Genomic DNA, 24,351 nt, shown 5'->3' with positions numbered 1-24,351 from the left:
GGCCACATCGGGTACAGGGGATGCAATAGATGATATGTGTGGAGGTACAGGTGAATCTGTGGCGGATATGGAAGTTTCCTTTGGGGCCTTGGAGGGAGGTGAGAGGGGAGGTGTGGGCGCAAGTCTTGCACCTCCTGTTTAAGCAGTCTTGACTATATTGATAAGACAGTGAAAATGAGATTAGATTGCTACCCTCGTGAGATATGGCAGCTGGTCTATGAAAATTCATCTCATGCACAAGCCAAAACACACCATTTTTGATCACTATGTCCTGATAGAATCTTCTTCCCGACCTCTCCGCCCCCACCCCAATCTGTCCTATCACCCTCACCTTGACCTTTTTCCACCTATCACATTTCCGACGCCCCTCCCCCAAGTCCCTCCTCCCTATCTTTTATCTTAGCCTGCTGGACAAACTTTCCTCATTCCTGAAGAAGGGCTAATGCCCGAAACGTCGATTCTCCTGTTCCCTAGATGCTGCCTGACCTGCGCTTCTCCAGCAACACATTTCCATCTTTAATAAATACAGTAGACCTTTGACCATTTCATGGAAGAGGGGAGATATTTCTGGTTGTGGTGGGAGATTTCTAAGTAGTCAGACTGCAAACATTGACTGCCTGCCTGTTTTACTGAGCAAATCATTTAACTGTTCTTACCAATTAAATCTGCAGTATCACTTTTTGTGACTATTTTCTATCTTAGCATTACCATTCTGATTACAGATCTCTCTTTCATGTTTCTTCAGCTACAAATGCACGATCCTGTATACTTTTTGTTCAGCCTGTTCTTCACATTGTACTGAAGTTAAGAAATCAAAAAGGCAGAGGAATAATACAGACAAACAATTGATTTGATCTATTATTGTCACACAGAGGTATAGTGAAAAGTAGTGTTAAGTACATCAGGGTAATAGAACAGAATGCTGAAGAAAGGGTTAGATCGACAGAGAAGGTGCAGAGAAAAATCAGCTCTAATATACAAGAGGCCTATTCGTAAGTCTGGGGGAGGAAGAGGCTGTTCCTTTTATTTCTTTAATCTTTGAAATTGCATTGCGTTCCACCACCTCCCACTTACCGTGCATTTTGTGTGGGCACCTGGTGCAGTACTGAACTGTACTGGTCAGAAAGTGCTCAGCTCAAGTCTCTGAACTGTGATGAGTGTTAATTCATCTCAGTCTGGTAAGATAAAATGATCTCCGCTCCTGTGAATGACGGAGGGCAACAATTCAGATTCCAGTTGTTATTGTGATTCCTGTGGGGGTGGGGAATAAACTGTGTGTATGCATGTAGGATGAGGCCAACATCCTGAGTATTGTCCTACTATGTATTGACTGGGTGTACATAGAACAGTAACAACCTCAGCAAGATACAGATTTCAATTTGTATCCATACTTCGTAAAATCAAAACCCACTTCCATATCTCTCACTCATTACTTATAAATATCCTCACCGGGCAGCATGATGGCTTAGTGGTTAGCACTGCTGCCTCACAGTGCCAGGGACCCGATTTGATTCCAGCCTTGGGCGACTGTCTGTGTGGAGCTTGCACGTTCTTTGTGTCTGCATGGGTTTCCTCGCACAGTCCAAAGATATGCAGGTCAGGTGAATTGGCCATGCTAAATTGCCCGTAGAAATGGGCCTGGGTGGGTTACTCTTCAGAGGATAGGTGTGGACTTGTTGGACTGAAGAGCCTGTTTCCACACTGTAGGGAATCTAATCTATAACTCTTGCAGTGTTAATTTCTGTCAGCACCTTCAGGAGAGAAGGGAATAAATTTTTGTTCCAACAATTCAATCTGTGAATGAACATTGGGTGCAATCTTACTCCTTTAAATTTTAAACAAAACCTGACCCTGTTTGGCCACTTGCCTGCATGAACATTCTTCAGCTGGCCAATAAATCACAGAGCACTTTGCTGTGTTTACGATCAGCCGGTGGGCTGTGCGCGTCAGAAGGCCAGAGGTAGTGCTTGAAACTCTGGCTGGTCAGTGGCTCCACTTGGGGGAGAGGGAGGAGTTGTTGGTCAAGGGAGGAGTTGTTGGTCAATGAGCCGTGTGAGGGGGTTCTCTTAGAAGACTTCTATATATTTAAAGATCTCAAGTGTCGCCAATTGACCTCTTGGTAGATATTTAATTGCTGATGGTTAACTACACACCACCGAAGGTTGGGTAATTGATGCCAGACTCCAGTCCTCTGCCCAGATAATGTACACAGGGGATCATGTCGAACAGAAGACCCATCATCCACATTCAACGTTTTGCAACTCTAAAGCCACTGTCATATAGCTGATAACATTTCTAACCTTGTGCAATCATATTCTTTCATCAAATTCCACACAACATTCAGAAGGTTTTACTTGTGTTCAAAGTTCTAAGATGACTTTATATTTCTGAAGTTCAGATTGTGAGCAAGTCTCATTAGAATGCCATCTTCCTGCAACTATATTACTAAAATTATCACGAGCAGAATTCTATTTAAAAAGCTGACTGTGAAAATGTATAATGAGGACAGAGTAGCTTATTGTTCATTGTAGGAATGATAATAGGAAGAGGGCAAGATTCGAATCACTTATTTAGTTGGGTGCTCCTGCTATGGCACCTATACTTGCATCAAAACCGGAAATGAAATGAGAATGACTATTAACATAAACCTATCATTTCATCACAGTCTTCTAAGGATGAGTGTCAAAGAGGTAATTCTAAGACTGCTTGCATTTTTTCTATTCTGAATGTGTTAGTCATAGACTGGAGAATGAATACCTGCTGGGTGGATATGAGCACAGAAGCCTTTGGTATGTCAATGTAATGGGGGATGGGGGAAGATCACTTCAAAGATTTCCTGGAGCTATTGATCCCAGAATCGGGGATACAGCTGTTAACTCCCTGTACAGCACGTTTAATTGTTATCTCTCCAAACTAAGTACTATCTCTGCCAGAGAGTCAGGTGAACAATTCTGCTCTGCAGATGTGCAACACCTCATCACAGAATACTCTGCATGTGACCCGGCACCAATGGTGACAGAGAAACCAAAGCTCTTAGAGTCATAGAGATGTACAGCATGGAAACGGGTCCTTCGGTCCAACTCATCCATGTCGACCAGATATCCCAACCCAGCCCATATCCCTCCAAATCTTTCCTATTTGTACACCTATCCAGATGCCTTTTAAAGGCTGCAATTGTACCAGCCTCCATCACTTCCTCTGGCAGCCCATTCCACACACACACACCACCCTCTGTGTGCAAATGTTGTCCCTTAGGTCTCTTTTATATCTTTACCCTCTCACCCTAAGCCTATTCCCTTTAGTTCTGGACTCCCCCACGCCAGGAAAAAGACATCACTTTGACTGGGACAACACATCCATTCTAGAACAAGCCAAACAGAGAAATGCACAAGAATTCCTAGAAGCATGGCATTCCAACCAGAACTCTATCAACAAGTACATTGATTTGGACTCCATCTACCACCCTCTGAGAAAAAGAACGGGAACTGACATCACCAACCCAAGAAAACCTAAACACATAAATAGAAAGTGAGACATAACATCAGCGCTTCACTAGAGACTCACTGATAATGTTACCTAGTATGGTGATAAAACGTCTGAAAACGAACCTTCCAGCTCAGTGAGCAAACTTGCATCCACTATCATTAAAATGTTGCTGTAAGAACACACACCAACTCGTAGACTGGTCCAGGCTTCATTTCTGGGCTTTCTGCTGGCTGTGATACTGCATGCTCACTGAGACTACCTGGATGCTCACAGAATCCCCAGCTTTCATTGCATCCATCAGCCAGAGAAAACAGGTTTATATTGTTGTCAAACTAAAAACAAAGACCTGTGGATGCTGGAGATCAGAAATAAAGAGAGATTGCTGAAGAAACTCAGCAGGTCTGACAGCATCTTTTGAGAGAGAAACCAAGTTAACGTTTTGAGTCCAGTGTCTCTTCATCAGAACAGTTCTGACAAAGAGTCACTGCACTCAAAATGTTAACTGTTTTTCTCTCTGAAGATGTTGCCACACCTACTGAGTTTCTCCAGCACCTTCTGTTTTGGTTCTATTACTACTATCATCTGTACCATTTTGCTCCGACACGAAACCAGGACACTTGACGCAGTTGTGAGTGAGCTTCGGCCGATTGAAGGGGAATAGCTTGTACTCTAGGGATCCCAGCACAATAAGCCAGGTGCAGTCTCTGATATTGATCCAGGCCACACTCTCAGTGGTCACATTCAGTGACCTCTCCTTGTAAGACTGAAATACAATGTTAGTTGTGAAATCTGATACAGAATAAGGAAGTCAATTCACTGGATAAAAGCTTCTCTTGACCAAGTCAAATATTCTGCCAATCATAGAATGTATTGCCTCCTGTGCCACAGCGGTATTCTAACAATATATACCAATCTTTTCTTCTCTTGAATCAAGCTGTGTTGGGTTATTTCTATACGTTTTTGTTTTGTTTAACATTTTTATCCCTTGCTGCCATAGCTGGTCTTTTGCAGTGTTTTCCAATCCACTGGAGTCTAACTTATTTTCTATTTCTGTAACTCCCTATAGTTTTGTGTCTCTGACCCTGGTTTGCCCTACTGCACCTCAGTTCCACTTTGTCTTTGTCTCTGTCTCTGCCTCCCTCTATATTGTATCTTTCCCTATATTGTAAGTTTCTTTCTGTATGTTTTCTTCATTAGTTTATTTCCCCAGCCATCAGTCTTTATTGAATCTGGCAAGTTTGTTTGATTTGCTACTGGAAGTGTGATGTCTGTATGGTGGGAACAAGAATCCTGAATTCACTTGAGACAAAATGAAAGTCATGTGCTTCTGTTCTAGACGGACTCTCTCATAAATTCTGCATTTTGTCTTTCAATCTATTTCTCTTCTCTCTTTTCCCTGTCTGTCCTGTGCTTTCCTCTGTAAAGGTTCATTACCTTTCCTCAGCTATTGTGATCACTAACTAACACAGCAGCTTCTTTGTACGCCTAAAGGTATTCAAACTGCAATGAGATGAATGACCAGATAATCTGTTTTAGTGGCATTGTTTGAAGCATAAATATTGCTTAGAAAAGCTGAGGGAACACTACTTTGAATACTGCTATAGGACTTTATTTATTGGCTCAAGGACCAATGGGGCTACAATTTAACATCTCATCTGAAAGCTGGCACATTTGAGAAAAACCAACAATGCTGCCCATGTAATAAAATGCCCCAATAGACTTCTCAGACATCTAATAAAGCAAAATTAATCGTCGAGTGAAATAAGATGACATTTGGTCAAAATCTTGATCATTGGCGATATGTTTTAAGGAGTATCTTTTGAGTAAGACGTTCTTAAGGGGTTTTGGCTGGGTATGGCAGAACCTAGAAGACATGGCAATCCTTTGAAGGCATGGCAATCTGTGGTGAAGTGTTAAAATCAGGGATACATTACGGACATTTCAGCAACTCTTGGATCGGCACGTGGATGATACTAAGATGTAGGATATGTAGGTTAGTTTGATCTTCGAGTAGGATGAAAAGTCGGCACAACATCAAGGGGGAAAAGGGCCTGTACTGTTTAATGTTCTATGATACTCGAGGGCAAAAGTAGATAAGTAGATATCTAAAAGGTTTTTGGAGTTGGAGAAGATTAGAGGATTCGAGGCCTTGGAAGAATCTGCAAGGGTGAGAATTTTAAACAAGGGTTGCTTGACCAGGAAGCTAGCATAGGTCAGCAACCCCAAGGTTGATAGACAGGACTTGGTGTGAGTTTTGGATGATCTTAGATTTATGAAGGGTCACATAACAGGCTAGTTACAAATGCATTGGAATTGCCAAGTCTGTACAAGGGCATGAATTGAATTTGAAGTTTGGCAATACTGAATTATGTAGTAATGTTTACCACACAAGATAATTCAAGCTTGGAATATAGGGAGCATGTGATGAGATCAAATTATAAATGTTATTCCAAGAACTAAAACTGTTCTAAGGCCCACTGTCGCCTACAAAATTCAGAGGGAATGCTCCATTTGTGAATCCCACTTGCCTGCTTCCTCAAATCGTGCGAAAGCTGATCAATGCTGCATCTTAATCTTCAAAGGCCTCTAATAACCAAAGCTTCTAATTATCACCCTCAACATGTTCAGATTTGATTACTGTGGTTGACATTGGTTCACAAGAGGCATGTGTCAAGTTAGTTGTGTTTTGACATTGTCCCTTTTACCTACATTCAATGTTGGCTTTCCCAGTCATTGCTTGGTTTAAGCCTGAATAGTTTAAGTCTGAATAGTGACACAAAGCTTGTTAGTGCAGCAATACAAGATGCCCTGAGGCTTGTTTTGTAAAGTCAAGGTAATAAATGTACCTGCATTTGCAGGGAGCAGCACCTTGCATGAAATGTTTTAGATCTTGTGCTTCAGATTTGTTTTCTGTTTTAGCAATTGCAATCTGAGCACTTGTCTTGCTAGTGGAGATCAGCAGCCATGTGATGTTCACTTGGCTGGACCTAATCAACCTACCCTCAGTACTGGAAGAGGTCCATGTGCAGCAGAAAGCTGTAAATGTGACATTTTACACTTGCAAGAGCTTGTCTGTGATTACTCCCAGTCTTGCGAATGTACCTTCAGAAGAAACTAAGTGAATTTAAAACCTGCCAAACCAAATTGCCCAGTATTCCAAATGATGTAGCAAGGAACCAGAAGATATGGTCTCTTCCTTCCTGACCTTCCAAAGAAGGGTGTTCTGTGCGGTTGGCAGATGGACCTTTCTGTAGTTTGACGGCATTGCTTGGATGCATCACACTCTGTGCAGCAAACTCTTTGGTGAGAGGCAATGAGTATTCTCAGGAGCAGAGGCTCAGTCCTTGTTTAACCACAGTGCACTGATTCTGCCAGAACTCCAGTAGGCTTTGGATATGATTTTTTTCTCTTTTTTTAAAAAAGGTTATTTGATAGAATAGTTGTTCTCAACCAAACCTTTGGAAGTGGCTGGGTGGGCTGAACTGATAGAGTTCTCATGGGTCTGAGGACTGTGTTTCAGTGAAAAATCAGCAATGGAATATTTGCAGTCTTGGAAATAAAGCATCATTTGAGCTGTTGTAACTTTGCAAAACCATAAAGCTTGCCTATTTGTTTCCTCATGTAGTCTTTCACCCTGTTCTGGATGAGTGGTGTATTTGTGCATTTAATCATATGGAGTCTGCACATGTTCATATTCTCCCTAATTAGTTTATAGGTGTAGACCATGGCAGGATTTTCACAACCCTTAACCAACATCTGTAGATATTGTCAATGATCTGTAAACAAAGTGGCCTTTTGCAGTAATTTATAAATTAAATGTTAATGAGATTAGATTGAGCAAGCAGACATGTGAAGATTTGATTCCTGTCTGACCTGTGAGGGGGGAGAACCCAACTCAGTCAGACCTACCTGTGGAAGCTATGAGAGAATAGATATTGCAACTCTGGGGTCAGGTTCAATACTGATTTCAGAATTTCTCCAGTAACTATGAGCAGAATCATTTTGTTTTTATTTAAATTCACTTAAAACATTTTATTCATAGTTTGTCAAATTTCTCCTTTCATCTTTCTCTCTCCGTACAGCAGCCAAACTGAGAAACTAGAGTGAGCTACATGCATTGTAGTACTTCGCCCTTTTCTCCCCCTCTGAAAACATGCTTTATGTTTTCTGTATGCAAAATCTGTAAAAGAAAGTTTGCAAAATATTTTGACATGAATATTAAACAATTTGAAATATAATTCAACTTGGCTCTAAATAGTATGTTCCACTGAACACAACTGGAGCAAACTTAATGTTACAAAATGCATTCCAATACAGACATCTCAAGGGCAAACATTTCAAATTGGAAATGACAAAGTGCAGTGGTTATGAAAGAAAATTCCCTGCATCACATTCAGCTCCTCTGAGGTGGCTGAATAATTTTCAATATTCTTGATTCTGTAAGTACATTTTTGAGAAGGCTTACAGCCCAGGGCGTTCCCCTGGGTGCACTGTGACTGAAAGGTCTTAGGCAACAACAGTTCACCATTGTGCGTCTCCAGCAATAACCCCAAGCTTGAGTGGGTCCTTCAGCCCATGGTCCTGGATCTTGGAATATGCCATTGTGCAACAGTTGGCTGTGGAAAACCCTCTGCACTGGAAGTCCCACAAGTATTGAGCAGGCCAGAGCGTCTTTCAAAACATCGATGGTTCTCCAGGTGCACCTGGTGTGACTCAGCAGCTACAAGCTGCAAGCTACATGAGAACAGCTCAAGTTAGTGTGTCTGCCTGTGTCTGCAGCTTCTTTGATTAAAGTTTTGATTAGCACACCTACTTCTTTCTCCAACCGCTGCACATCTTGTTTTGTCCCTCCACTTTTGTTTTGAGGGATCTGGGAACGTTTTCCCATTTTTTAAGGTGCTAATGAGCTCAGATTACTGTCGTTGGAAGATTGATGCCAAGACACTTGGCATCCTCTTCCTTGACTGTGCAGCTGTAATCAGTAACTTGTTAATTGAGTCTTTGGCATCAATACACATCCAACTTTTCAACGATGCGATGCTGACCTCACGTTTTCCCCTGCTTGAATTTTAAAGCACCGCTGTGTTAGTGGCTTGCAGACTCTGACTGGACTGGATTTTGTAGAGGGCTGTGGTCTCTGCTACCGACTTAAAAATCTGTAGGAAGCATGTTCATAATCTCAACTGCTGATATGCCAACAATTTAACGTTGGGATTAATTGCTTTGAAGTGAGACGTCGTCTTGGGTGGCTGTGCTGTATTATAGAACTCTTGACCATCAGCTCTGTACCCCACCAGTGGCAGAGTCGCTTGCATCCTGACAGACCTGTAACTCAACTCCACTTATCCCACCTTGGTTCCATAATCTGTAAATGCTGTACTCTACAAAAGTCTGCTGGTTGCACTGTTTAAAAATTTCCTTTGACTTGGTCTGAACAGCTTTATTGAGGAGTGAGTTCCAGATTTCCACTACCCTTTGTATGAAACAGTCGGGGTGTATCCAACTGTGAAATTGAGTAACACTTCTGTACACAATCTTTTAAAGATTATGTCAGTGAATCAATCTGCAGTTCAAATGTCTTCTATATTACTAAGTCTTCCCACTAGATAGATCCCAGATGGCCTTGATAGTCAAGTCACAACCAGAGTTTGGAATTGCTTAGAGTAATGGGTGAAATTGTAATTTTTCACTAATGGAAATTGACAGCAGAAAGGCTCCTTTTTGGTTGTCCAGACTGCTGTTCACACTGGCCATAATGCTGTGTTGTAGAGTAAGGTGTGCAGAGTAGCCTGGGAGTACAGCCTACCTCGAGCATGCATCCTCAGTTGGAGAGATGTATATTGATTGTGAGCATAACGGTTTACAAATAATGCAGATTACGCTAATGTTACTGGTGAGGTTAAGTATTGCAGAGGACTCCTGGACACCATTACTGCATTCCTGCATTGAAGTAATATTGAGTGAAATTTCATTCCCATTCACTTTTCCATTGTTAGCATATTAATTAGGCTAGTGCCTGGCGAATATCCTTTCTGAGGAGATTCTCCTGTAGCACACCCTAGCCAAGTATGCGGAAAGGATTGTGATGGACAGGTGTACCGTCTCATCTGTGGGGAGTAATATTGCACCTTGCACTGGCAGGGATGTTATCACAAAACAGGCACTGTGGCCATGCTTTCCATTTACATGCTGACCAGCTTGAAGTTTGCCCGTTGCCAGTGTGGAACAATTTGTCAGTAGATTTCTAACAACTTCTGGCAGAAATTGAACATCTAGTGTCCAATCTATCTCTGTCCATCGCAACCATTATCTGTAACCTTTATCAGTACTGTTTCGTATTGGCTCCACTGAATGCTTTTTGTTCTTTGTTCTTATCAACTCAAAACATATCACTCTACTTAATCTTGCTGTCATATCTTCTGTATCTTCACTATAATGAGATCAAGTACATCAAACTGTTTTTAAACTAATTCTTTCCCTCGGTCTCAAATGTGGGAATCCTTATTTCTGTCTTTTTTTCAGAATAATTCTAGATGCTTTAAATCAAAGCATTTCTTCAACTGTTTACTATCATTTGACTTATTCCCAGATGATCTCTTCTGTGTTTAACCTGGGTGGCATTCTGAAATATGGGTGGCATGGTGGCTCAGGGGGTAACACTGGTGCCTCTGTGCCAGGGAGCTAGTTATAATTCCAGCTTTGGGCGACTGTCTGTTTGCACATTCTCCCAGTGTCTGCGTGGGCTTCCTCCAGATGCTCCGGTTTCCCCCCACACTCCAAAGATGTGCAGATTAGGTGAGTTAGCCATGGAAAATGCAGGGTTTGGGTGAGATACTGTTTGAAGGGTCAATGCAGACTTCAGTGCAGGCTGAATGGTCTGCTTTCACACTGTAGGGATTCTGTGCAAAGGGGCCTGGGCTCTCAATCCGTGTCTTTCAAATCAATACCTCAATCATGTCATCTTGTGGTTATTTGTTGGGCTGTGCCTATGATTATCCAACTATTTGTTTTCATAAAGTCAACACAGCATTATAATTATTAATTCATTAAAGAACAGCTATGCTATTCTACCTCACTGCCCAAAATGCTCCTTGTGTTTGTTCATTTTAAATCAAATATTCCTGGTCCTGGACTCCCTGGTACCTGCAAATAATCTTGACATTGCCCTGCTGCTCTGTTAAGTAAGAGGTGGTGTTGATACAGTCCAGCTATTTCCAAATGGGTACCATACTGCTGAGCGAATGGCAAGGAACTGGTAGAATATAAATGCCCTGCAATACAGTTGTAAACATGTTTCACACGTTTCTATGCTATCCATTCGTTACTGCCTTAACATTAACCTCTTTATTTCCACTTGCTGTTTGCATACATAGGTGTTTTTGATTTGACTGATGAAACTAGATTATGTCAGCATAGTCTAAGCAGACTGCTCCCTCATTTGAGTGGTTTAACCTAAGGGTCACCATGCCTCAGTCAGGGATGAGATTGAATAGTTGGGGGGGTTTCATGAGTACAGCCTGTACAGGCCTTAAATCCATGCTGTTGGCATAATTCTGTATTGCAAACTGAGCCAATTGAGCTAGTGTCAACTGGGCAAAGAGCTACTTTAATATTATGCTTCATGCAATGCCTTCCAGTAGGAGGCTCTTGTGTAACCATGGAATCTCTGAAGCAAGCGTGCCAAACTTTCTATGGTCACCTTATAGGGGCAACTGTAACCAATTTAACCCTACCCAATCACCAGGGCTTTGATGACTGACTGATAGTTAACTGAATCTGGGACCTCCCTGATCAGTGTGTTTCCATATTAGGCAGTGCAATTTTGCACTCAAGCTCAGACAAGATTATCGGAGGATTGCATCAGAACTCCCAGTTTCTGAGATTGGTTCTACATGAATTTGTTGGCAGCCATTCTCCCATAATTAAGGTCTCTCCAAGGTGGGAGCTATTTGTGGTCAGAAACCAGAACAGGTACTCGTTGATACAGATGAGCCATTGTCGAATTGAATGATAGACATACGTGGCGATGTTAAAAATTCCAAATAATCATTTCAACTGATATGCCCCATCCCCAACATCAACATGTTATCAGGCAAATTATTTGTCAAGGAATCCACTCTTTGTGCTACCCTTTCAACATTTATAAGTTGGTTTGCTTGGTGAGATGAGCACTGGGTGATACATACTTAAACTGACACCACTCAGTTACCACTGTCGATTGGGTGGCTGTGGTTATTGTGTTGAGCAGGTTCGACTTGCCCTTGTGAACTCGAGATTCTCAAATAATGAGGATTTAGGCTGAAGGGCCACAGGCCAACACCAGGATAAAAATCATAAGGGAAAAAGCCAAGTCAATCGAAGAACAATGAGTAGAAAACTTGCAATTTTAAAAGCTTACAAATGAGAGCAAAAAGGGACAGAAGAGCTCCCCAGTTCTGAGATTAAAGTTGCTAATAAATCTTAAGCGTTAGAATAGGAGGAAAGGAAAACTTGCTGATGGCACGAATAATGCAAGGATGGAAAGGATAAAAATCCCCTAAAGATCTCTGTCAGCTCAGGACTAAAGAATTCCCTTGTGATGAGACTTGTGAAAGAGGTTGGATAGATCAGTGAGGGGTGTGGCTAACAATAGCAGACTGTTAGAGGGTGTGAGAAAAATCAGTGAGTAAGAACGAGAGCATAGTATGATGCATGTTTCATTGTTGCTTGTTCCTTCTCATGTACTTTTTGCTTTTTCACTCATGGAATGTGAACAACACTGGCTGGCCAGCATTTATTGCCTGTTCCTAGTTGTCCTTGAGAAGATGGTGGTGAGCTGTCTTTTTAGACTATTGTAGCCCATGTGCTGTAGTTTGACCCACAATACCCTGAGGCAATTTCACCCAGCAACGGTGAAGGAACAACGGTATATTTACAAGTCAGGGTGGTGAATGGCTTGGAGGGAACTTATAGATGATGCTGTTCCCGTGTATCTACTGCCCTTGTCCATCTAGATGGAATTGGTTGTGGATTTGGAAGGTGCTGTCTAAGGATTCTTGATGAATTTCTGCAGTGTATCTCATAGCTAGTATACTGCTGTGTACTGGGCATTGGTGGTGAATGGAGTAGATGTTTGTGGATGTGCCAATCAAGTGGGCTGCTCTGTCCTGATGGTGTTTAAGATGCTTGAGTGTTGTTGGAGCTGCATCCATCCAGGCAATTGGGGAGTATGCTCTTATAGCCACTGTATTTATATGGCTAATCCAGTTGAGTTTCAATGTTGTTAACTCAGGGATTCAGTGATGGTAACACCATTGAATGCCAAGGGCTGGTGTTTAGTTTGTCTTTTATTGGAGATGGTCATAGTTTGTGTGGTGTGAATGTTACTTGCACCCTGTCAGTGCATCTAGATCTTTCTGTATTTGGACATGAACTGCCTCAGTGTGTGAAGAGTCATGAATGATTCTGAACATTGTGCAATCTTTGGCGAATACCCCCATTTCTGATCTTATGATGGAGGGAAAGTCATTGAAGCAGCTGAAGATGGTTGGGCCTTGGATACTACCCTGAGGAACTCCCTGCAGAGATATCCTGGAGCTCAGATAACTGACCTCCAACAGCCACAACCATTTTCCTTTGTGCCAGATATGACTCCAACCATTGGAGAGTTTGTGCCCCCCACCCCGGTTCCCATTGATTTGTTTTGTTCTACCTTCTTGATGCCACCCTTGGTCAAGTGTGCCTTGATGACAAGGGCTGTCACTCTCACCTCATCTGGAATTCAGCTCATTTGTCAATATTTGAACCAACACTGTAATGAAATCAGGAGCTGAATGGTCTGGGCAGAACCCAAACTGGGCATCACTGAGAAGATTATTGCTGAGCAAGTGCTGCTTGATAGCAGTGTTGGTACCTTCTATCACTTTGTACCAGAAGAGTTTGGCCAGGGTGTTGTCAAGTTCTAAAGCACAAGTCTTCAGTACTATTGTCAGAATAGGTTTTGCACTATTCAATGTCTCTAACTGTTTGATGTCATGTGGAGTGAATTGAATTGGCTGAAGACTTGTACCTGTGATGTTGGGATCTAGTGGAAGAGACTGAGAAGAATCATCCACTTAGTACCTTTGGCTGAAGATTGCTATGAATGCTTCAACCTTATCTTTTACACTGAAGTGCTGGTCTCTCCTGCCGTTGAGAATGGGGATATTTGTGGAGCCACCTCCAGAGAGTTTAATTGTCCACCACTACTCACAACTAGATACAGAAGGACTGCAGAGCTTGGATCTGATCTGATGGTTGTGGGATTGCTTAACTCTGACTATCATTTATGACTTATGCTGTTTGGCATGCAAGTAGTTTGCCTGGTTGCCACTTCATTTTTAAGTATGCCTGGTGCTGCTTCTGGCATGCTACCTCCTTCCTTCTCCAATGAGTTGATCCCCTGTCTTGAGGGTAATGTTTGACTGGGAGATATGCCAGAACACAAGGTTACAGATCACGCTGGATTACAATTCCACCACTGCTGTTAGCCCACAGCACCTCAGGGTGCCCAGATGCTAAATCTATTTGAAGTCTGCTCCATTTAGGACGGTGATAATGCAGCACAACTTGCCAAGCATGATTCTCAATATAAAGGTAGAATTACGTCTCCACAAGGACTGTGCAGTGGCCACTCTTACCAATACTGTCATAGACAGATGCACACAGCAGATCGGTAAGCATGAGGGCAAGTATGTTTTCCCTCATGCTGGTTCCCTCACCACTTGGTACAGATCCAGTCTAGCTGCTAGTCCTTTAGGACCCAACCAGCTCGATCAGTAGTGCTGCTGCTGAGTCACTGGTGGTGCGCATTGAAATCCCCCATCCAGAGAACATTAGCACCCTTCCCACTCTCGATGTTTCCAACAAGTGTTATTCAACATTGAGTATGATTCATCAGCTAAGGGAGGACAGTACGTGATAGTAAGGAGGTTTCCTTGCCCATGTCTAACCTGATGGCATGAGACTTCATGGTGTCTGGAGTCAATGTTGAGGACTCCCAAAGCAACTCCCTACCAACTGTATACCACTCTGCCGCCACCTCTCTTGGGTCTGTATCGAGGAATAGTGATGGTGGTGTCTGACATTGTCTGTCATGTGTGATTCTGTGAGTATGATTATGTCAGGTGTTGCTTGACTAGTCTGTGAAACAGCTCTCCCAATTTTAGCAGTAGTCCCTAGATGTTAGCAGGGAGGATTTGCAGGGTTGATGGGGCTGTTTCTGGGCCTAGGTTGATGATGGGTGGTATATCTGCTTTCGTTTTTATTTGTTGAGACTTTTGTCGCGGTCGGTACAACTGAGTGGCTCGCTAGACCATTTCAGAGGGCAGTTGAAAGTCAAACACATTGCAGACCAGATTAAGATGGCAAATTTCCTTCCCTAAAGGACATTAGTGAGCCAGATGGGTTTTTCCAACAATTGTTAATGATTTCATGATCATCAATAGATTTTTAATTCCAGATATTTTTACTGAATTCAAATTCCACCACTTGCCATGACAGGTCCCCAGAACATAGCTGAGTTTGAAAGTTAACAGTCTAGTGATGATACCACTATGTCCCTTTTCCTTCCTGGTAAATCTTGACCAGGAGGTTGTTTCCTAATTGGGAAAGTGGTCTTGGAGTAATTGGCTTCGGTAACTGAGAAGGCTGCCACAGAGCCTGCTGGGTTCATTTAGCTAAGTACGGTGCTGTGTTGTGAGACTTGTCATACTGTTTATGCAGATACTCAGTGTGAGCTTGGCATGCAGCCTGTCAGAGCCAAAAGGAAACATAATTATTGAATGGAGCTGAGTGCCCACAAAGCATTGCAGATGCAGCATGCCTCATGGGCTCTGAATCTTTGACTGCAGACATGTAATGAAGGAGGGATTCTCTAGGCTTCCTGCATTACTCAGTCTGACTGACTGGATTGAATCAAGTTAACTTGCCATGTTTTGTGCGATGGCAAAAAATGTGGGTAAGATGGAAAACCATGTGCCAACTGCCTCATTTTCTCTGGAAGAAAATATGGAGGGTACTATAGACGTGGTGAAACGGTCATTCTCTTGTTTAACTGTCCACTACCAGAAACAAAATGTCTTTAAAATAATGTTTACTTTTGATGATTTGCAGCTGATTGGGTGTTGCTGCTGGTCTCGTGCCCACGTGGCGAAAATGATCGGGCCTATCACATTGTAAACCTGCTCGTTCAGGTGAACAAAATAATTGGGCCCTAACTTCGAGCACATGCCTGGTGCTCCTGCTGTCAGGCTGCATGACTACAAAGAGGTTTCTTTGAAAAATAAGTCATTAGAAATATCTTTTACTAATCTTCATCTTGAGGGAGTGAAGTCAAGAGTCTTTTCATATCCATGTTCCAAGCTTCAGTCTGGGTAGGGCCCATGAAGTGATGATGTGGTTGGTCAGACATCGGCTACTGTTATCCCAGATTTAGGAACACATCGGGATCAATAATATCCAGTGTTGAAGTTAAAGAAAACTTCAGGTGGTGCTCTGATTATCATCATCTGAAACTTGATCTCCATGCTGAACTCTCCTAGATTTTCCAGAATTTCTTCCCAATGGCAACATGGGTTTTCAATTTAAATTGAAATGCAGGAAGGACTCAGTAGGTGAGACAGTATCTGTGGGAAGAGAATCAGAGCTAATGTTTCAGTGACTCGTCAGAAACATTGTCAACGAGGGTCAAGAGAAGGAGGTGGATTTCCTGGACAGGGAGTTCGAGGAAATGGAAGAGAAACTGCAGAAAGATACAAGTTCAGGAATAGGTCAGAGGAAAGGCTAGAGAGGAAGTGATTTGGGGATAGTTGGCTGGAATGTGGAAGTGTATCCAACAAGAATCTGTATTCTCAATGCTGGAACATAGACAAACTGGTATTTCAAAAATTATGTAGCACCATCTGGTCACAAAAGAATTGGCCTGTCTGTTATCGATTTTAAATAAAAGCATTTGAAAGACAACTTTCTCAAGTTCCAAACTGCATTCTGTTTTCGTGTTTGTTTGTGGTTTCCTGTTCAAATGAATGTTAAAACACACAATTGCAGGTCTGTGAAGTATTGGGAAAGCTGAGTAAATCATCTTATTTGTTGGTTCTCTCAAGTTTAATTTTTACCAATGGTCTCTGAGTCACAAGGTTGTGCATTGAAGTCCTGCTTGAAGGCAAAAATAAAGGGTGGCAGCCTTACATGATATTGAAGGAGCTGGAGGTACAATCTTTCAGATAGGAAGTTAAACTGAGGCCCCTGACCACCCTCCAGTAAATGTAAATGATCCCATAACACTATTTTGAAGGAGAGCAGAAGTACTATCTCTAGCATCTTGATCAACTATTTATCTCTCAATGATCATTATCACTGTTGTTTGTGGGATCTTGCTGTGCACAAAATAGCTGTCCTGTTTCTGAAATTACAGCAGTGACTATAATTCCAAAAATATTTCATTGCCTGCAGAAGGCTGTGGGATGTCCAGTGACTGTGAAAAGCAATTTATAAATTGCTCTTACAATGGGAAATCAGGAGGGCAAAAAGGAGAAATGAGATGGCTTTGGTAAATTGGGTTAAGAGAATCCAAGGGTTTTTATAAACACATTAATGACAAAAGGGTGACGAGGGAGTGAATAGGACCCCTCGAAGATCAGCAAGGCAGCCTATGTGTGGAGCCGTGGGAGCTGGGAGAGATATTAAACGAGTATTTTTGCATGAGTGTTTACTGTGGAGAAAGACATGAGCGATACAGAATGTGGGGAAATACATGATGGCCATCTTGGAAAAATGTCCATATTACAGAGGTGGTGGTGCTGGATGTCTTAAAATGCATAAAGGTGGATAAATCCACAGGACCTGATCAGGTGTACTCTAGAACTCTGTGGGAAGCTAGGGAAGTGATTGCGGGGCATCTTGGTGAGATATTTGGATCATTGATAGTCACAGGTGAGGTGCCAGAAGACTGGAGGTTGGCTAACATGGTGCTACTATTTAAGGTGGTAAGGAAAGGCCAGGGAACTACAGAGTGGTAAGCCTGACTTTGGAGGGAATTCTGAGGGATAGGATTTACATGTATTTGGAAAGGCAAGGACTGATTAGGGATAATCAACATGTCTTTGTGCGTGGGAAATCATGTCTCTCTAAGTTGGAGTTTTTTGTTGAAGTAATGAAGAGGATTGATGAGGGCAAAGTGATGGACGCGATCTATACAGTCTTCAGTAAGACGTTTGATAAGTTTCCTCATTGTGGACTGGTTAGCAAGGTTTGATCATGTAGAATATAGGGATAATTAGCCATTTGGATACAGAAATGGGCTCGAAGGTATGATAGAGGGTGGTGGTGGAGAGTTGCCTTTCAGACTGGAGGCCTGTGACTAATGGTGTGTCATGAGGATCGATGCTGGAGTCCACTGTTTTTCGTCATTTATATTAATGATTTGATTGTGAATGTGGGAGGTATGGTTAGTAAGTTTGCAAATGACATCAACATTCGTGGTGTAGTGGACAGGGAAGAAGGTTACATCACATTACAATGGGATCTTAATCAGATGGGCCTATAGATCAAGGAGTGGCAGATGGAGTTGAATTTAGATAAATGTGATGTGCTGCATTTTGGAAAGGCAAATCTGAGCAGGACTTATACATTTAATTGTAGGATCCTGGGGAGTGTTGTGTAACAAAGAGGCCTTGGAGTGCAGGTTCATAGCTCCTTGAAAATAGAGTCACAGGTAGATAGGATAGTGAAGAAGCGCTTGGTATACTTTGCTTTATTGGTCAGAGCATTCAGTATAGGAGTTGGGAGGCCATGTTGCAGCTGTACAGGATGTTGGTTAGGCCACTTCTGGAATATTATGTGCAATTCTGGTCTCCCTGCTACTGGAAGGATGTAGTGAAACTTGAAAGGGTTCAGAAAAGATTTACACGGATGTTGCCAGGGTTGGAGGGTTTGACTATAAGGGGACGCTGAATAGGCTGGTGCTGTTCATCCCTGGAGCATTGGAGGCTGAGGAATGACCTTTATAGAAGTTTGTAAAATCATGAGAGGCATGGATAGTGTAAATGGACAAGGTCTTTTCCCTTCGGTGGGAGAGTCCAGAACTTGAGGGCATAGATTTAAGGTGAGTGGAGAAGGGTTTAGAAGAGACTGAAAGGGCAACCTTTTCACACACAGCGTGATGCGTGTATGGAATGAGCTGCCAGAGGAAGCAGTGGAGACTGGTACATTTACAACACTTCAAAGGCAAATGGGACTAGATTGATTGATTTTTAGGATACCTGGTCGGTATGGATGAGTTGAACTGAAGGGCCAGTTTCCGTGCTATACGTCTGTATGACTCTAGGCTGTAAAATTTTTCATGTGACTAAACTGGTGATTCACAACCCCCTCTAGTGACAGAAAATTGAATTTTCATTTACTCTGCGAGTTTCAATTTATTCAAATTGTCATTTACAAAGACTAAATATATTTAATGTAATTTGATCTCTGTGCAATCATTTAAATCCCCATTTCCCTATTTGTTGTTAGTCTCCATCAGAGTAGGAAGCTCAAATTTGATGCTCTTGTGGGCTTCTCTGGATATTCCTGCCAATGTCATGCCTCTGTCACTAGCTCAAGGACTTATGACTTGTAAAACTGGAGTTATAATACAGCTAAAGGTAACTGCTAGACAGTTTTGAAGTAGTTTTATTTAAGGTGAGCTGTCAGAAAATATCTAAATTTAAACCAAGAGCCAAGTGACTGCTTCTTAAAACCAAAGGGAGGTCCCTTCAGTTTCATTTGCTCTTTAACTTCAGTAGAACAAATATTAAAGCAGAACTGATAATGTTACCCTTGTTCTGTCGTGGTGAAATTTGGTAACCCGGCTGGCAAGTAAATGGTTGTAGTTGTCAGGCTTAAACAGCTCTTCTCCTCCCCACCCCGTTTTTATTTGCTGGCCAAACCTAAACATTTAGTCCTCACCTACTTCCTCCTTACACATGCAGAAGATGACTTGGATATCATTATTTACAAGAGCTGGAAATTTCCAATATTTGCTTTGGTTCTGGACTGTTGATTTGACTTTTGTCATCTTATCAGGAGAACATAGTAGTTTTCGGATTTAAATTCAGGGAGCATGTGCATAGTAAGAGAAAAACAGTATGGCAGAGAGTGAGGTTACAATTGTTTATGAAGCCTTTTAACAATGCACATGTGGCAAGAGTTTTGTTTATAAATTGCAGTTTAAGATGTCATGCTGGAGTATAAGTATGCAAAGTCAGTGAATGAGTTGTTAGTGTATGTGCCATGGGATGAAATGGGCAACATGTTGTTTGGCATACATATTTGGGTCATCTATTACAGTTTAATGGTTTCCTTCAGCTGTAGCATCACCTTTGTCTGACTGACCAGGAAAACAGTCACAATGTACAAATCCTTGATTTCGAGTTGCTGTAATTGATTGTTGAGATGTCACTTCATTCATAAAAACATGTCTCACTTCAATGGGTGAATGGCAAGGATATTGACAGCTGGTATTGGCAGATTCATTCTATTGTTTATGGGTAGGTCATGTTGGAGCAACCTCCCACTTTGCTGAATAGATGCCATGTCATGGGTACGCAGTAATTGCTTGCAGAGGGAAGTACTAACTTCAATGCATAATTCTTAAGATCAACATGTGGGATGTTACGAGGACTTGGAGACTTTACTATACTAGTATACCTGATGCTGGTTTGTCACCTAGAATTAACTGAATTTGATGTGCACTGCTATCTAAGGTGTGGATATCAGGAGGTGAGCAGGCAAAATCATCCATTTGGCCCTGCTAGCTAAAGATATTCCCTCACACCTCCGGTTGTCTGTTGCAATTGTATACTGTTTGAGAATGTGGATTTACATAGAGCTTTTTGTCTGATAGTTGCCTAGTTGCATTTATGCAGCAACCATCATGCAGTTGCTGGACTGACCCTTGCAACCTTTTCTGTGTGAAAAAGTCTCTTTTATATCTTTCCCCACTCAGCCTAAACCTATGTCTTCTTGTTCTGGACTCCCCCACCCCAGGGAAAAGACCTTGTCTATTTATCCTATCTGTGCCCCTCATGATTTTATAAAACCTCAGCCTCCAACACTCCAAGGAAAACAGCCCTAGTCTACTCAGCCTCTCCCTATAGCTTAAATCCTCCAACCCTGGCAACATCCTTATAAATCTTTTCTGAACCCTTTCAGATTTCACAACATCTTTCCGATAGGAAGGAGACCAGAATTGCACGCAATATTCCAACAGTGGTCTAACCAATGTCTGCTACAGCTGCAACATGACATCCCAACTCCTGTACTCAGTACTCTGACCAGTAAAGGAAAGTATACCAAACACTGCCTTCACTGTCCTATCTACCTGCAACTCCACTTTCAAGGAGCTATGAACCTGCACTCCACGGTCTCTTTGTTCAGCAACACTCCCTAGGACCTTACCATTAAGTGTATAAGTCCTGCTAAGATTTGCTGTCCCAAAATGCAGCACCTTGCATTTATCTAAATTAAACTCCATCTGTCACTCCTCAGCCCATTGGCCCATCTGATAAAGATCCCATTGTAATCCGTGGTAACCTTCTTCGCTGTCCACTACACTTCCAATATTGGTGTCATCTGCAAACGTACTAACTATATCTCTTATGCTTACATCCAGATCATATATAAAAATGATGAATAGTGGACCCAGCACCGATCCTTGTGGTACTCCACTGGTCACAGGCCTCCAGTCTGAAAAACAACCCTCTACCACCACCCTCTGCCTTCTACCTTTGAGCCAGTTCTGTATCTAAATGGCTAGTTCTCCCAGTATTCCATGAGATCTAACCTTGCTAATCAGTCTCCCATGGGGAACCTTGCCGAACACCTGACTGAAGTCCATATAGATCACGTCCAATGCTCTGCCCTCATCAATCCTCTTTGTTACTTCTTCAATAAACTCAATCAAGTTTGTGAGACATAATTTCCCACGCACAAAGCCATGTTGACTATCCCTAATCGGTCCTTGCCTTTCCAAATACACCTAGATCCTGTCCCTCAGGATTCCCTCCAACAACGTGCCCACCACTAATGTTCCCTCCAACAACTTGCCCACCACTAATGTCAGGCTCACCGGTGTATAGTTCCCTGGCTTGTCTTTACCACCTTTCTTAAATAGCGGCTTCACGTTAGCCAATCTCCAGTCTTCTGACACCTCACCTGTGACTATCAATGATACAAATATCTCAGCAAGAGCCCAGCAATCACTTCCCTAGCTTCCCACAGAGATCTAGGGTACACCTGATCAAGTCCTGTGGATTTATCCACCTTTACCCGTTTCAAGACATCCAGCACTTCCTCCTCTGTAATATGGACATTTTGCAAGATGTCACCATTTATTTCCCTACAGTCTATATTTACCCTGTCCTTTTCCACAGTAAACACCAATGCAAAATACTCCCCCATTTCCTGCGGCTCCACACAAACGTTGCCTTGCTGATCTTTGAGGGGCCCTATTCTCTCCCTAGTTACCCTTTTGTCCTTGATGTATTTGTAAAAACCCTTTGGATTCTCCTTAACTCTATTTGCCAAAGCTATCGCATGTCCCCTTTTTACCCTTATTATTTCCCTCTTAAGTATACTCCTACTGCCTTTGTACTCTTCCAAGGATTCTCTCAATCTATCCTGTCTATACCCTACATATGCTTCCTTCTTTTTCTTACCCATACTCTCAATTTCTTTAGTCATCCAGTATTCCCTATACCTACCAGCCTTTCCTTTCACCCTAACAGGAATATACTGTCTCTGGACTCTGTTATCTCATTTTTGAAGGCTTCCCATTTTCCCTTTATCTGCGAACATCTGCCCCCAATCAGCTTTTGAAAATTCTTGCCTGATACCATCAAAATTGACCTTTCTCCAACTTCAGTTTTTATATATGGTCTATCCTTTTCCATCACAATTTTAAAACTGATTAGAATTATGGTCGCAGGCCCCAAAGTGCTTCCCCACTAACCTCAGTCACCTGCCCTCCCTTATTTCCCAAGAGTAGGTCAAGTTTTTTTTACCTTCTCTAGTGGGTGCATCCACATACTGAATCAGAAAATTTTCTTGTGCATGCTTAACAAATTCCTCTCCATCTAAACCCTTAACACTATGGCAGTCCCAGTCTATGTTTGGAAAGTTAAAATCCCCTACCATAACCACCTTATTCTTACAGATAGCTGAGATCTCCTTACAAATTTGTTTCTCAGTTGCCCTCTGACTATTGGGGGGGTCTTTAATATAATCCCAATAAGGTGATCATCCCTTTCTCACTTCCACCCAAATAACTTCCCTCAATTCCCAATCCCCCCACCAAGCACCTCTAGCAAATTTCCCTGCCAGTATATTCGTCCCCTTCCAATTCAGGTGCAATCCATCCTTGTACAGGTCACTTCTGTCCCAGAAGAGCTTCCAATGATCCAAAAATGTGAATCCTTCTCCCATACACCAGCTCCTCAGCCATGCATTCATCTGCTCTATCCTCCTATTCCTACCCTCTCTAGCTCGTAGCACTGGGAGTAATCCAGATATTAGTATTTTCAAGGACCTCCTTTTTAAATTCCTGCCCAATTCTCTATATTGTCCCTTCAGAATCTCATCCTTTTCTCTTCTCATGTCATTGGTTCCAATGTGTACAATAGCCTCCTGCTGGGCCCTCTTCCCCCTTGAGAATATTCTGCACCCTCTGAGACATCCTTGATCCTGGCACCAGGGAGGCAACACAACACTCTGATTTTTCGCTGCTGGCCGCAGAAACATCATCTTGTGCCTCAAACTAGATCTCTTGGAACCCGATATACCCCTCTTTGCCGGTCTCAATACCAGAAACTTAGCTGTTTGTGCTACATCCCCCTGAGAATCCATCACCCCCTACATTTTCCAAAACAACATACTTACGTGAAATGGGGATAACCACAGAAGATTATTGCTCTAGCTGCCTACCTCTCTACCTTTCCTGGAGTTAACCCATCTATGTGACTGTATCTGCAGCTTTTCTCCCTTCCTATAACTGCCGTCCATCACGTCACCCTGCTCTTGTAAATTCCTCATTGCATCTAACTTTCACTCCAACCAATCCATTCAATCTGATAGGATTTGCAACCAACAGCATTTATTGCAGATATAATCCTCAGTAACCCATAAACTCTCCCTGAACTCCCACATCTGACAAGAAGAGCATATCACTCTACTAAGGGCCATTTTTGTTTCTTCAATCTGCAGACCCAGAAAATAACACCGTCTTATTCCTCTACAAAAAACTGCTCTAGGCTAACTTAATACTCATGGCTTATATTTTTAAGTTTTATCAAGAGCTATTGCTCAATATGACATATAATCAAGCAAGAACACACTCTACTCACTACTGCAGACTTACAGCAAGGCCGTACTTAAAACTATTCACTTATCGGTTTCTGTACTGTGACCTCTCCCAAACAGGTTCCTCCAAGGTTAGTTGTGAATTTCACTATTTGTTCATTTTCCCAGACGCACTCCGATGTCCAGCGATACATGAATTCAACAGCAAAGGCAGTAACTGCACAGGCTCATTGCTGTGTCAGTTAGTAGTGTGGTTTTCTTTCTGTGTCTCTCCTGCACTGAGCTGACTATGTGCTGCCTTTGTCTGTTCCTCTCCCTTTTAAAAGTGCCATTGTTTTGACTTTCTTTGTCTCTGAAGTTCCAAAACAATGCAACAGCATATAAAACAGTAATTGCTGCTCTTGGAATTTGAGGAAATCACCTCCAACACCTAAAATAACTCCATAAAGGAGCAGCCTGTTACAGCCAAATATTTTTCCCATCCTCCATCAATGGATAGAAATATCCAGGTTG

At 42.2% G+C, this 24,351-nt stretch overlaps 1 protein-coding gene across 2 annotated transcripts in view; it reads left to right on the top strand.

The window, feature by feature from the left end:
- Positions 1-24,351, top strand: part of cars1 (cysteinyl-tRNA synthetase 1) — a 205,681-nt gene that overhangs the window by 34,957 nt on the left and 146,373 nt on the right. The window lies entirely within an intron of this gene.

Source organism: Chiloscyllium plagiosum, chromosome 16 (genome assembly GCF_004010195.1).
Source record: "Chiloscyllium plagiosum isolate BGI_BamShark_2017 chromosome 16, ASM401019v2, whole genome shotgun sequence".
NCBI classification, from domain to species: Eukaryota; Metazoa; Chordata; class Chondrichthyes; order Orectolobiformes; family Hemiscylliidae; genus Chiloscyllium; species Chiloscyllium plagiosum.
Note: the sequence above shows the minus strand (reverse complement) of the source record. Positions and strands in the feature narration are given on the sequence as shown.